Source organism: Aegilops tauschii, chromosome 3 (assembly GCF_002575655.3).
Source record: "Aegilops tauschii subsp. strangulata cultivar AL8/78 chromosome 3, Aet v6.0, whole genome shotgun sequence".
NCBI classification, from domain to species: domain Eukaryota; kingdom Viridiplantae; phylum Streptophyta; class Magnoliopsida; order Poales; family Poaceae; genus Aegilops; species Aegilops tauschii.
In genome coordinates, this window is record NC_053037.3 from 304,392,539 (window position 1) to 304,408,473 (window position 15,935).

The following is a 15,935-nucleotide window of genomic DNA, read 5'->3' on the forward strand; positions in this document are numbered from 1 at the left end:
GTCGGTGCTTTGCAAAAAGAATATTCTTGTAATGAAAATATAGCAGCATCACTGATTCGCCCACCTTTCCTTCGTCGGTACAGAAGAAAAATGGCAAAAGTGAGTAGCCTGGAGTGAGGTTTTCTTCGAGAAAGGGGAGAAAGGGCTTCAACGAGCGTTCCAGTGAAATGATGGTTGCTTCGTCCAGTCCAACTTCGAGGCCACTTTACCACTGCTGGTAAAGGTGTGGGTTTTGTGATATGACGGGTCATGACGGCCACACCGGGGTGACCAGTGAGTTTCGACTGTAGCACCTCGCTGTGATTTGGTGGATGGCACGCGTGCCCGGATGCTTTGATGTCCCGCATGTAGATTGAGCGGCTAGTCATATTGTGCACCGCGACCAAGGCGGAGAGGAAAACGAGGAAACTACGTAATTAATGCATGAGTTTAATTAGGGTAGTTTTGTAAAGTACGAGATACATTCCTCCAATCGCAAAATGCCTTGGTTGATGAGATTTGAGATTTGAGACCTATAAACCGGAAGGGAGATTTGAGATACTGCATGCGGTGTAGTCTAGTCACTTGTTGGAATCTCTAGTATACCGCATGATACTTTGCTTCTTCTTACTACTACGTACTACTTCGCTGACATGTGGGACACCCAGCAGCATCCGGGTCGATGTAATACGTGTCATGCACCAGATTAGAGTGCGGAACGGAAGGGGGGCATCACCCCGGTCGATGGCCAGCCTCGACGCGGAGCAGTCGGTGCACCGGGAAGCGGCGCTCTCTCGGCCGTCGCGCCGCTTCAAAGCTGGCGCCTGTGAGAGGTCACCTCCGCTCTGGCCGGGCATTAATGCGGCACTGACGCTCCAGGGCGATGCTGACCGTTTCACGCGGGAAGCGCGTGCTGGCAAGGGAGTATAGGTTTTAAACCGTTTCATGTGTAGTACTGGTAGTTTGCAAAACTACTCAATTATTGCACTCAGTTTCCTAAGAAATTGTGGTAAAAATGTTACTCCACAGCCCGCTTCCCTTCTCCTTCCTCTTCCACCGCCCGCGCACGTCCGCGGGAAGCGACCGGTCAACCCTTATATAGGAGTGCTAGCACAAAAAGATGCATGCATGACCACTAAATTTTCCAGATTAAACAGCCGCTCCGGCGGGAGTATGGCGTATGTTGTTACCATCGGCCGGGCCATGGCTACTGGGCGACGGCGACCAGAGAAGAGGCGGCAGGAGGAGAATGAATGCAGCTACTATTTGGGTTCGCCGTCCGGCTTAAATAAATGCGCAGCATCACATGTACCCGTGGGTGCACAAATTGTAACATACGTGTCTGCTTAAGTGGGCGTCACGTAACTGGTGTGTGTGTGTGTGAGATTCTGAGAGACAGAGTGCGTGTGTGCGACTCTACTCTTCGGACATGTACTCAACCTTTTGCATCGGGATATAAGTATAATGGTATTTACTTTAGCTAGTGATTTACGTGGCCATGTTAACGTGGTTGTGTAAAAAAATGTCACTTCCTGCTCGTGATTTGCGTTATATAATTACAAGCAAGATGCGCGTGCATTGCACGGAACATCAATATGCATTTTTTTACAAAACACATGTTGTGATTTACCCATGCAGGAGTAATCCCATGTGTAAAAACTAATGATATTTCGAGAATTTTATCGGAAAACTGGTATCTCGAGTATGTCATCGAAAAAATGAAAGATGAGAGATAAGGTGAGGAGGAGTGGAGCGTGGTGGTGACTGGTGGTCGGAATGGGCAGAGGCATGGGGATGGACGGCGCCGGCAGGCGGCAGCGGCCACCATGCTTGATTGTTCCGGAGACTTTCTTTTTTAATTGCTCAGCAATGAGGTGTGGGAGATAAGGATGTGGAGAGAGGCGCGGCTATCTTTTGTAAAATTATCATAGTTTGCTTTCTATCCATCAGATATAGATCAGACGGTCTATATTACAAGATGGCAGGCACACCATCATCGCCAACTCGGTTTTTTATAAGGGTACAAATGATAAGTTTGCTAACTACTAAAGTAAAGTGGAATTTGTCCATGTTATACAAGTAAATTAAGGTGATTGTTTATCATACGGGTAAGGGTGGATGAAGGGTGGTAGGAACAAATGCTCCGCCTAGAGCATGTGTGTGAGATGGAGTCTCAGTGTGTGTGTGTGTGTGTGTGTGGGAGAGAGAGAGAGGGAGAGAGAGAGATGGAGTCTTAGTGTGTGTGTGCGTGTGTGTGTGATGGAGTCTTACTGCGTGTGTGTGCGTGTGTGTGGGGGGGTGGGGTGGGGGGGTGTGTGTGCGCGCGTGTGTGTGTGTGTGTGTCGCGGGGTCTTCGGTGGCGGATGTAATTTAAGTGTGCATGGCTTCATCATAGAGAGGTGATGTGTATGGCAGAGGCCACCAACGATGGGGTGCGAGAGAGAAAATGCCCGTAGAGAGGGAAGAGAAGGTGTGTGCGCGTGAGAGTAGTCGACATCGAGAGAACGTGTTTGTTCGAGAGACACCAAGGAAGACTACTATATCGATGGTGCATGTAGGCGGGAATTAAACGAAGGGATGGTCTTATTGGTTTCGGGGATATAGCGGAAGAGTGAGAGGGGGGTAGCTACAAGGAGATTGTTAAGTGTGAGTGTGTGTTTTACCCATCCAGGCGGAAGTTATGTGCACACAAGAAGAGAACTCTATTGAAGGGCTGTCGGTTTTGTATATTATTTTGTCGGCGTGTTTAGTTGCACTGGTGGCGATCTTTGATGCCCAGTGTATGTAATCTGCTGTCTGCTTGTGCTTTATTATCATAGTGGCGAACTTTCATGCCCAGTGGATGTAATATGCCGTAATTTCTTTATTGTATAGTCTAGTTTTTTTTCTTATTCACGATGCTGCAGTTATTTTACTGTATATATATCCTGTCTTCACAGTAAACCGGCCAAACCATAAAATTACGGTACATAATCGGGCCATCATGCAAATCACCATGTATGATCCGCATCATGGGCCCCGTCATCTTGGTCCGTTAACAGGCCTAAATGTAAACTGGCCCACTAGTAGATTCGGGCCTTTAATAGGCCGAGTAAACCGCCTGCCCTATTTTCCCAAGAAAACTCAATGGGCCATTAGGAGGCTGAAAAGTAGGTTGGGCCTGAACTGTGCCGAACAGCTCACGGGCCGGCAGCAGGCCGAAATAGACCCTGGCCCATGAATGTGCCAATCAAATCATGGGCTTATAACAGGCCAAAATTGTTTCGGTCCTTGTTTGGCCCAATCAGATTATCGGCTGCGAGCAGGCCGGATGCAAACCGTGCCGTAGTTAGGCCCAACTATATGGCGGGCTTTTAACAGGCCGGAATTAATATAGAGCCCAAATGTTAAACGGGCCCTTAACAGGCCGAAACTAATATCAGGCCGAATTACTAAATGGGCCTTTAGCAAATGGGCCCAAAAGCATAGCGTCGAGTTGACGAGCTGAATCTGATATGAGCCATAATTTAGCCCAAAGCCTCTTAAAGGGCCGAAACTGATCTGGGCCGTAATTTGGCCTAGAACGAGGTAGGCTTTTAACGGGCCGGATCTCATATGGGCCATTATTAGGCCCGGAACGTGGCAGGCCATTAATGGACCGGATCAAATATGGGTCGGCATTTGGCCCAAAACATGGCAGCCAGTTAATGGGCCGACCTACTAGGGTCCTCAAAATCTTGTGGGCCTAAAGCTGGGCCGGCCCATTAATGTCGGCGAAATCTCGTGGGCCTTTAGCTGGGCCGGCCCATTATGGTCCACAAAAATCTTGTGGGCCTTCACCTGGGCCGGCCCATTATGGCGCGCAAAAATCTTGTGGGCCTTTACCTGGGCCGGCCCATTATGGCCCGCAAAATCTTGTGGGCCTTTAGCTGGGCCGTCCCATTATGGTCCGCAAAATCTTGTGGGCCTTTAGTTGGGCCAGCCCATTTAAACTGTATGGGCCACTGTTGGGCCGTGCCACGTGTCGACGTATCATAGGCGCTTTGGGTCCAATGAGTGGATGGCATCTGTCCCAACGGTGAGCCGACACGTGTTTCCTCCAGCCAATGATGATCTTACACGTGGAAAATCTCCATTGGTCGTGGCTGTTAACGGGTTATCGGATCCAAAACCGGACCCGATAGCTTAACGGCGTTCCGTTACGGTGGATGCCACGTGTCGGTCACCCTTGACGAAAGCACTTCTGTGACGCACGATTTATCGTCATGGAAGTGGACACTTCCGTGATGATAATTTTGGTAATGTCATGGAACACTTCTACGACAGCACATGTATGACTATCTGGATTCTGTCATAAATTTATCATGGATGTACATGCATGACAGAAAACGTGACCTACTGTGACAAACATGTATCATCACGGAAGTGTATTTTTTTGTAGTGCACCGTCTCCCGCTATTTCCTCACCGGTTTCCCTCCACCCAGCGATATTGCGCATAAACCTAGGTGACGCGCGACACACGGAGCCAACAAGCGCAACCTGTAGCACATCCATCTTTTCCAAGCATGCCAACCCACCAAAACGCCGCATCTGCCATCAACCTCGTCAACAAGGAAAATGAGAAGGCGCCACGGCCCGTCGAGGCCGAGGCGCTCCCCAGCAACGCAATGGATGACACTGTGATGCGCGTCATCGCCAGGGTTGAGCAGACCCTTCGCGCATGGCGCTTCAGCGCCGCGGATCAAGATAGGAATGTCAGCACCGAGAGGCCGCAACTCGATGCACAACATGATCGATGGCGCGCCGTAGAGCAAGCTAGGCGCGTCCGCGCCAATAGGCTGCGGCTCGCCGCACGGCGAGATCGTTGGAGCGCCGCAGAGCGAGAGGCGCAGCGGGCCGCACAGCAAGAGTGGATCCATCGGCGCTTGCCTGCTGTCGACAGGGCGTCGCAGCTGGGTACATGTCCCGTCAGTACCCTCATTTCTCGCCAGGAGTGGGCAAAGGCCCTCTGCGCCATACTTACACCGGAGGCCAGCCGCGCCGTACTTGCACCAGACGCCTGCCGCGCCGTTCGCATGGGTCGCGTCGTTCGCCTTTTCCGTGGCCCGCTCGATGCCAACGCGCTGGTCGCTAGGCTCGACCGCCTCCTTGGCCCAGGTGTCCACCTGGGCACAGTAGAGGAACATGGCCGTCGCATCCTTGAGCTGGTGATCTCCGATGAAATAGCCAACTTGGAGCTCGAGATCGCGCTCTAGATGTACCGCGAGCGTATCGACCGCTTGGACGAACGACTGCGCGAGTTCAGGCAGAGCCAAGAGCTACCGTAGGCAAGGGCTGCTGGTCATGGTCTCATGGACACGTTTTATTTTGTTGAATCGTTTCGACGTGGATCGCTATGTATTCACAGCAATCATAATATTGCTCTGTTTAAATGTGTACTCTGTTTTCCGTTCTTATATGTTCTGTTTCAATGTGTGTATATGTGATTTTTATTTTGTATATGTGGATGATAACATCTAGATACAAATTAGTATACATAAACAGATAGAAAATGGAATTCATAACATAAACAGGGCTATTCTGTTACTAGTATCAGAATATTATTCTGTTACCATCAGGCCCTTATAGAGGCCCGATCCATTTTGCACAATCCGGTGCTCCTACGATGTGGCACGAAACAGAGAAAAAGCCCACCCACTCCCCGCCGCCTCCCTGCTGCTTCCACCCGTCGCCGGCTCCACCCCCTGCTCCCACCCGCCGCCGGCCACCAGGCCCAGCCTCCCTGCTTCCACGCGCCGTCGACTCCGCCCCTGCTTCTACCCGCTGCCGGCGCCGCCCCTCTGCTTCCACCGCGCCACCAGCTCACCTCCCCGCTGCTCCCACCGGAGCGCCGCCCCCTGCTTCCACCGCGCCGCCCGCCCACCTCCCCGCTGCTTCCACCGCGCCAGCGACTCGCCTCCCTGCTGCTCCCACCGGAGCGCCACCCCCTGCTTCCATTGCGCCGCGGGCCAACCTCCCCGCTGCTTCCCCCGCGCCGCCACCCCGCACACAACCTCCTGGTTGTCGGCCGCGTCGCCGCCCCTTGCCCAATCTCCTAGCCGCCGGCGCCGCCGCTGCTTCGCAGGCCTCCGTCGTCCCCATCTCCTCTTGATCTCGTCATCAATCCCCAACCACTCTCTGTAGTCACTTGCTCCGGCCGCCACCCTGTTTCCCATCTCCCCCAGCTCCAGTCTACCAGCGAACCACCTACACGCACAGCCGCAGGTCGCCGGCATGACCCACTTCTTCTGCCGCAGCGTCCCTGATGTCCATCTCCAGCGCGACAACCACCAACCCGGCTTGCCCTCCGTTCACCGCTGCCACCCCGGATCGTTCAACAACACAGTGCCAAGCCGTTTGATGTCGCAGCTCGGGAGGTGCCCATCTCAACCTTTCCACACCTCCCCCTGGATGTTCATGCTCCTCTGGTATATATTCAGTTCATATTGTAGCTATGGTCATTCTATTATGATTTTCAGCTCATCTTGTGTGATTTCTTTCTTCAGCCCCAAGTGGCAAATTTGTTCTGCAGCATATGGTATCATTGAGCTGCACTTTTTTGTATTATCCCTCTTCCCCTGCTCCTCAAGCGCCACTGCTGTCTTGTGCTTGTTGTTCGACAGGTATTTGTCTTATGCCTAGAGAAGAGACTTGTTTTATGTACTAAACTCATTATTAGTTTGGTTTGTATTATTTTGTCAGTTCATGAAAAACACAAGATAGTTGGGTGCGTGCGCAAAAATATCAATGAAAAGATGAAAAAACCAAAAAAAAGCTCTGCCCTTCCATCTCTTGGATAGATAGAGAGGGAGGGCAGAGGCCTTTGGTGTCCCTTTCAGTCAAGAATTGGGGCTTCACAATTACTTAGATATATCACCTAAAAAAAGTTCAAAGAAAAATTATGCAAGTTCAATCTGTGTGCTGCTACAAATTTGCACTTCTTGTCCAGTCGTACTAGTACCGATGAATAACAAGTTACTGATAGTTATTACTGACGGAAAAATGTAGGGGTTGAAGTAAACCCTCTCGATATACTATTACTGATGTATGTGCTCTGCCTGCACATTTTTCAATACCGAAGAATAACCCTAGCGAGAAGTTCATGTTTAGAAAGTTGGTAGGTTCATACATAGAAACTTAACAAATATTGTCCATTTTAGTATTGATCGAGTATCATATATGCGTCAGTTCTAAATACTTTGTTCATTGTCATCAGAGATAATACAAAAAGCATATCCTTCAGTTCTGCAGATATTTTACAACTTCTCTGAACATGCGTCCACCGACATGCTCGGCACCGTCCACAACTTCATCGTGTGAGAGCTTCTGCTCTAGATCCTCTTCCTCCATGGTCCCCGCACGCCGTGACGACCAGGTCTGCAACCGAAACTAAAGCATGGTGTTCTTGGAACCAAACTGAAGCAATGCAACGAGAAGTACAAAAACTTGGGCTGATGTACCTTGTCCTATACCCACTTCTTTGCCTGGATGTAGGAATCTGATAGAGAAAACAAGGTGTGTCCCTCTACATATTCAAGAGGAAAATTTGATTGCTGAAAATGCTTGTGTTTATAGAATTTAATTTCGCTATATGTTTCTTATTTTAATTCAGTCCAGTATCTAATTTTAGTTCAGTTCAATTATCATTTTGGTTTAAGTTCAAGCCAATTCTTATTTTATTTTATCGTCTTGTGCTTCCATCCATTCCGTGGTCTAGGGCAGCTATCGTGGTGTTAATTTGTGTCTTCTGACTTGTGCAGTTTGATTTCTTGGCCCACTATCTTGTCCATGTGTGTGGCATTAATCAACCGTCTAAAGGAGAAAGGTGTTCTACATGAAATTCATCAATTTGTCAGTGCGAGTTTATTCTTTTTTGTCAGGTTTAAGTTCAACTATGGTTTTGTTTGGACTTGCAAGATTCAGTTGACAACCACTATTGTGCAATGATATTATGGTACTATTAACATAAACATAGAGCCCTCCACCTATGGCGACGCGCCATGGCTCCTCCTCCCACATCCCACGACGCGCTGCAAGGGCGGTCGCCGGCGGAGGGCGGAGCGTCGGAAACAACCACCTCTGCCCCATCCCGCTCCTCCTCATCGCGTGACCGTCTTCTTCGGCGCCCTGCACCTCGACGTCGAGCACTGCCCTCGCATGAGAGATCGGACGGACAAGGCGCTCCTGCCACCTTCTTCCCCGTGGATCCAGCTCCTGTTCCCCGCCGACAGCAGGAGACATGAGGTCACCTCCGGGGCTGCTGGTGGCGTGAAGGCCATCAAATGTGGTAAATTTCTAACCCTTGTAACCTCAGGTACTACTACAAAGCAGAAAGGATCTCTGTAAGTTAGTTAATAGCACCATGCCGTGCCTCTTGTGCTGCAAGACTTCTAGTTCTTCAACTAAAAAAATATACGTTTCGCTTGGCATGCTTTCTGGATGTGGTATTACATGATATCAGTCCTAAAAAAGTAAAACTTTCTTCTATTGTCAGTTCAATTTTCTCTAGTATGTATGTTCTGGAGATGATGCATGTTTGTTTGCTTTTTATCATGATATATAGAAAGATGCTGGTAGCTGTAGTACCTATACTACAACAGTTCATTGACAAAAAATATATCAGTTCAATACATACTTGGAAAAAAGCTCAATACTAAGTGTTCTCTGCCTATCCTTACATTAGCTAGTCTTCACCATGTTCAGATAGTACCTAGAAGAAGTTAACTCATGCATTTCCATAAAACTATGTACTGATAAATCAGAACTCGTGCATTTCCATAAAATTATGTATGTTTCGTGTGTGTGCTTCTACAAATCTGAAATACTTTTCCAATCATACTAGTACTGATGCAATCACCTAAAAACGTTGAAGAAAAATTATGTAAGTTTGGTGCGTGTGCTGCTACAAATCTAAACTTCTTGTCCAGTCATTCTAGTACCGATGAAGATCGAGTTGACGGAAATAATGTAGTCGATACCTGAGACCCTTAATAGTCCTATATATATAAGTTGTGCCTGATAGCCATACATGATTTTTCTCTTTGTTGCCTGCTTGTTTTTGTAAAATTCTTTGAACTTATTTAGGTGATATATTTTGACCTTTGCCTCGTCAGTACAACAGCACGCTCCCCAGCCGGTCACGAGAAGAGCTGCGTGCAGGCCCCCTGTGCTCTATCCTCGACCCGCCTCAGTCATCTCCCTCTCATCCTCTCTCTGCTCCGTGTGTGTGTGTGTGCAGGGAGTGGGAGCAGATAGAGCAGGGGAGTGGGAGGCCCTTCCATGGTGAATTCATAGGCATCTTCCATGGAGGTTGTGAGCTTTGCTTGAGGATTTATGTTGTTGGTCTGCCCACTGTGGTTCGATATTACTCTGTAACTTCAGATATACCACCTAAATAAGTAATGATTTGCAGCGAGTTTCTTCAAAATTCTGTAAAGTTTAGATATATCACCTAAATATCGTCAATGCAAGTTTCAAAATTCCATTAGTTTCTATATATCATAAAGAAAAATCGATGAGTCACCATCTGCTTTATATTCATGTTCTCTGCAGCACAAGTAGCAATGGGGCTGACTGAGTATATTCATGTTCTCTGCAGCACAAGTAGCAATTCCCAGCTGAGAGAACCCTCATGTTAAAAAGTATAAAAGCAGTTTTGAAGCAATTCCCAGTGTCTTTAGAAGCATTCATGGTTAAAAAGCAACGACTACCTCCTCCGTTCGAGTTGAGCACTGGTCATCGTCCAAGTTGAGCACTAGGTGTCGTCCAAGTTCAAAGAGGGTTGTATGCAAGTACAGAAGTTTGTTTTAGTGAGAAAATGCGGCGTTTTCACAATATTATGTATGATTCATTTGTTCAACCTTAGACTTGGCGATATTCAGTCTATTTTTCTATGATGAAGGCACACATGAAGTCATGTGCAATGGTTATACCCCTAGTGTTTCAAAGATTCGTATTTTGTTTCTTCAAATGTGTTGTGCGCGTGTTTGATGAGGTAAAACAAAGTAAAATAGTGAAATGGCATTAAAGACATTTGGAAGTACAAATGTAAAAAATAAATAAGTTCTGATTCTTGGCAGGTAGGAAGTTTGGAGAAGAAAACATAAGTTTTTAAAAGAAGGGAATGGTGAAAATGTAAGCCCGTTCAACTAATAAACATTCTTTTTATGTTCCTGTGATGTTCCATATTTTTGTGAACTGATAGTTGATGCTCTTTGTGGACTGATAGCTGATACTTTTTGTTAACCGATAAACTGAATAAATGAGATGGATGTATTATCAGGCCGTGAAAATGATGTAAAAAATATGTGCAGTTCAGCGGATGAGTATTATGTATGTCCTTCTAATCTGAAGGTAGTGGCACCACTAAGAAAAACAAAATAATCAGTTTTTTGTAGCCACGGAATGGGCATTTGGCTCGGTAATCTTCCGTTGCTAGAGGTACTGCCTCTTGAGTTAATTTATGAAACTGAAATCATCCTTTTTATGTTTTCGTGTTGTCAAATAAAACCAATTTTTTTGGACATGCAGCGCTCAAGCCGTTCACCCTTACCACCACAAGTCGTTCACCTCCGCCACACGAGGCCGTGCGATGATGCAACTATCAGAACGTTCACCTCTGCCATAGGAGGCCGATGCAACGCTAAGAATGTTTTGTTCTTTTTCAGTACATGTTTTGTGTGCTTTTTAGTACACCTACTTAACGATTCTATGTCCAATTTCCCCTGTTTAAGTGTTCTTCCTATAGCACAACAGGAGTTGTGTGTTATGCCTTAATAAGCATTTGAGAAAACCTTGTATGGATCGAAACTAGCATATGTTCTGTTCTATTCTTGTAAATGAAGCTCCACTTTTGTTTTGTTTGAGGTTACTTGACATAAAAATTAGTATATGTTCTATTGTAAAAACATATCTAAAATGTCATGATGCATGCTAGCAGAAATCTGAAAATACACTCAGTTCAGTTCCTATATTTTATTTCAGTTCAATTTAGAACTATTTGCAACTGTTCAGACTCGAGTGTTCCTATATTTTATTTCAGTTCAATTTAGAAGTATTTACAACTGTTCAGACTTGAGTTTACAACGGAAAAACATTTGGAAGTTTAGCGAGCGAAAATACTTGTTAGATTCATTTAAGAAGTGTCGTATAGTTCAACTTTTATATATAATAAATTCATAATGAAATGTGGGAACAATTCAATATGTGTGTGTTAAAAACATAACAGTACAGAGAAATTTGGTACGTACTCGTCGGAAAAAAATCGCATCAGTTCGAGAGGCACGGAAAAGAAAATTTGGTGACAATAAAGTTCGAGGGAAAAAACAACTTTAAAAGGAAACGTGAGAAGCTCACAAATTAATTATGTGACATTGACGTCCAAGTTCTACAACTGATCCGTACAAACAAAAATGATGGTCCGTTCTACAGAGGAAAAATGGTTTAATTAAAAATATTGATCAGTACAAGTTAAAAACGGTGATCCGTTCGGAATAAAAGAAATGACAGAAATTCAAATTATAAAAGTTCAAGCAAAAGGGAAACCCCATGCAATTCAAATGATAAAAGTACAAGTCATAAAATAAGAGAAGTCCAGAACATCGTTGTAAAAAATGTTTAGTTCAAAAAAAGAATTAAAAACATTTTCTTTTTGAAAAAAATATCATTCAGTTCGATGATATAAACTATGCAAGTACATGGTCGATGATACAATAACATTCAGTTCAACAATATAAGCCATGTAAGTTCAGGGCTAGGATACAGTAAACTGTTGAAAATTTACGAGAAAAATATTACCCAAAAAACAGAGCAAAGTCTAGTTAGTGAAAACACGCTTAGTACAAACCCATGCAAGCATCAGTACAAGTACCTTTTTCGGAACCATTTAAAATTACTCTACAAAAAATAGCTCAGTACAAACATACACATATATCAGTACGACTACTTTGTTTTTCACACGAGAAAACAGCAGGACCCGTCATGCCGTATTCAAGATTACTTTTAAACGGTTGCGAAGTAGAGAAAACGTCCAACATGACTAAGTTTCGCATTTTTGTTAACTATCCAACGGTATATTATTTGCCCCATTTCGACAAACTTAAAAAAAACCGCGTTCAAAACCAATTTTAACCGTATTTGAATTCGTATACCGTAAGGAATTAAAAAAACTTTCTATACGCAAAAGTTGCGCATTTTCCATAGCTTTTCAACGCCTTATCATTTGCGTCAATCCGACAAACCGTTTGCAAAAAATAGTGAAAAAACATTTCACCCAGAATTTCACTGTTTTTCAAATTACTTTTAAATCATATAGAATTTGAAAAAAATAGTAGATATATGGAAGATGCGGATTTTCACAGGCTTTCCAACGCCATCTCATTTGCTCAATTCCGACAAACCCTTTGAAAATTAAGTCCAAAATACGATTCACGTTTTCGGTTTTGAAAAAAACGGTTTTATCAAAACTGCTCTTAAATCATAATTTTTTTGCAAAAACAAATTATAAGATTGTAATGTGGATGTCAAGAGCTTTACAATGATATATTACACGCCCCATTTCGATAAAAAAAATTACAAAAAAATTTGAACTAAAGAAGACGATTTTTAACAGCAACAGAAAGCATCAGTTCCACCGCTCGAATTTTATCAGTTCAACCGCTTGAATTCATCAGTTCAAGTAGGGTAACAGAAATTCTGTTACGCGTAACAGAATAGCCCAGATGTATATATATATATATATATATATATATATATATATATATATATATATATATATATATATATATATATAAAATATCATCAGATATACGTGATGATACTTAACTACTAGGTACAATGCAGAAAATTGAAAACAAACAATACTAAAACTAATAATCCCTCCTAGGGGCAGTATTCCGGCAGCCCCTCGCCAGCAGCACCCTGGTGCGCGGCGTCTTCCCAGCGCGAAGGCAGTACTCCGCCTCCTCCGCCTCGCAGCTCTTGACGTACCGATCGGCCTCTTACTGGCGAACGAGCACGAACGATCTTGCCATTTTTTTGGGCGCCCACCGGAGCTCCTCGTCGGTGGCACGCTGGAGCTTATCGGCCCACCTCCACGCAGCGATGAGGTCCCTAGCACCTTCGACCTTCCTCGCGAAGTACCCGTCTTCGTACACCTCCTCTGCACGATGACGCGCCCGCCCCCAAAGCTCCACCACCTCCTTTTTCCAAGCGGCATCACGGGCTTCACAGACCGCCTGGTACCTGGCTTCCTCCTCTGCCATCTCATTCTTGAACGCCACTTGCCTGGCTTTCTCAGACGGCGGTAGCGATTTCCACAAACAATGATTATACTGGCCCCAAGACCACTCCAAAGTTGGGGCGTCCGACGCACCCTCGTCCGACGGCGTGTAGGGGTCCTCCTCGTCGCTGCTCTTCGACTGGGCGCCCTTGGAGGCGGCACCTCCTCATCGGTGCATAGGCAGATCGGCAGTGCCATGGCCGAGATTTGAGCGAGAGAGAGCGAGAGAGAGAGAGAGAGAGAGAGAGGGCGAGTGAGGGGAGGATGTAGATGAGAATGCAGGCGGGACGACGTGAGAAAGGTAGTATTTATTGGCGACCGGAATCTAGATCGATGGGAATAGTACACACGCCAGTCGCCGGAATTTACGAGTATTGTAGTTTGAATTACACTCGATTCACGCAGCAAAAGCCGTGTGTGAACTTAATAGCTGACGGTTTCCAATACAGAACCGTGTGTGATTAATAACCCGCGCCACTCACCTTCCAAACCTCGAGGCACGAAATAGAGTGCCAATCGTGTGGGGGCCGGTTGTCTTGCCAGATCTTTACATTTTCTTTTTTGAACACCAGATATTTACATCATCTGATGAATTTTTTATTTTATTGGAATTTAAATTCCATGGCACTCCATGCATGTGTCCAAGCCGTGACACCAATATGTTTGAAAATTCGTTCCAATTTACTGCACATGGAATTAACTCGCACACAAGTACACAAATACTTTTTCAAACCGTTATGGTTAGCCGCTGCATGTAGATGTAGTTCAAATTTGGATTACGGTCATTAAATGTTGGCTAGAAAATCACTTAAATGTCTTAAAAAGGTCAAATGACCCCTAAAATTTTCTGAAGCCCATAAGAGGAAGTTATCGCCCATTCGTTATCAAACATGCATTGTTCCCTCTCGAAACCACGAGCCTTCTAGTGATTTGCTCCGGTTTGTGAGGGGTGTGTGTCCAAACTTTCGTCAAACAGGCCAATTTTTTTACCACATCATCTTGGTGGCATGACATTACGTCGAGCAAGGTTTCATGTGTTTCTGATTTTTTTTTGGAATTTGAATGGCATGGCACTCCATGCATGTGTGTCCAGACCGTGACACCAATATGTTTGAAAATCCCTTCCAATTTACTACACATGGAATTAACTCGCACACAAGTACACAAATATGACTTTTCAAACCATTATGGTTAGCCGTTGCATGTAGATGTAGTTCAAATTTGAATTACGGTCATTAAATGGCTAAAAAATCACTTAAATGTCTTTAAAAGGTCAAATGACCCCTAGAATTTTCCAAATTTTCACATGACAGATGTATTAGTGCATGTTAAATGTAGAAAAAAATTGAAGGTCATAAGAGGAAGCTATCTCATGTTCGTCATCAAACATGCATTGTTCCCTTCGAAACCACGAGCGTTCTAGTGAGTTACTCCGGTTTGTGAGGAATGTGTGTCCAAACTTTCGTCAAACGGGCCAATTTTTTTACCACATCATCTTGGTGGCATGACATTACATCAACCAAGGTTTCATGTTTTTATGATCATTTTTTAATTTTTTGGAATTTAAATGCCATGGCACTCCATGCATGTGTTCATGTCGTGACACCAATATGTTTGAAAATTCCTTCTAATTTACTACACATTAAATTAACTTGCATACAAGTACACAAATATGATTTTTTTTAAAACCGTCACTTGTAGAAAAAGGGGCCTTTGTCCCGGTTGGTAAGGCCCTTTAGTCCCGGTTTTTGAACCGGGACTAAAGGGTCGTTACTAATGCCTCTCCCCTTTAGTCCCGGTTCTTACATGAACCGGGACTACCAACCGGGACTAAAGGAAATTTTATGATTTTTTTTATTTTTTTTATTTTTTTATGATTTTTTTTTTCAAATTTCTGAATTATTTTAACCTCTAATCTCTAATCATCACCCCTCATCACTGCTCAATTTATCCTCTAATCTCTAATCACCCCTCATCATTCCAAATCATCTAACTTCCCGAACGGTCACCCATCCTCCCACTCCCCCAGCCTGAGCACGCTTAACTTCCAGGTTCTATTCTCCCTTGTTTCCAAGTCTGCACTTGTTGTTTTCCTGACAATAGTAAGATGTCAATCCTATTAACCCTCAGGAATTTTGCTTGAGCATGAAGTGACACATTTCACTGTTTGAGTTTGAAACTATTGTTTTAAAAAACAATAATTATTTAGTAACACTAATATTTCTTGAATAATTAGTTTGACCATTGTTTGACCACAGTTTGACCAGATTTGACCAAAATTCAAAATAACTGAAATAATTATTTAGTAACACTAATATTCTAGAATAATTAGTTTGACCATTGTTTGACCACAGTTTGACCAGATTTGACCAAAATTCAAAATAACTGAAATAATTATTTAGTAACACTAATATTCTAGAATAATTAGTTTGACCATTATTTGACCATTGTTTGACCACAATTTGAAATTTTTTCGATTTTTTCCACTCTAGATCTTAAAAGCCCCGTAACTTTTTCTGTTAGGTTTTTGAGGATTTTGAAAATGATTAACGTGGTTCCCCCAATTAAATTCGGATGTAACTTTTTGAGTAGATGATTTTTCATATAAAAAACTTTTTCATCCGAGTTCGTATGCAAAAGTTATGCCCATTTTACAAA

The 15,935-nt window shown here is 44.3% G+C and overlaps 1 long non-coding RNA gene across 1 annotated transcript; it reads left to right on the top strand.

Moving 5' to 3' along the window:
• Positions 1-5,612: 5,612 nt before the first annotated feature.
• On the top strand, positions 5,613-9,927 carry LOC120976695 (uncharacterized). The gene is made up of 7 exons (XR_005772909.3): positions 5,613-6,426; positions 6,505-6,621; positions 7,242-7,513; positions 7,759-7,878; positions 7,974-8,285; positions 9,237-9,307; positions 9,597-9,927. It is a non-coding gene; the product is annotated as an uncharacterized lncRNA (long non-coding RNA).
• The last annotated feature ends 6,008 nt before the right edge of the window (positions 9,928-15,935 follow it).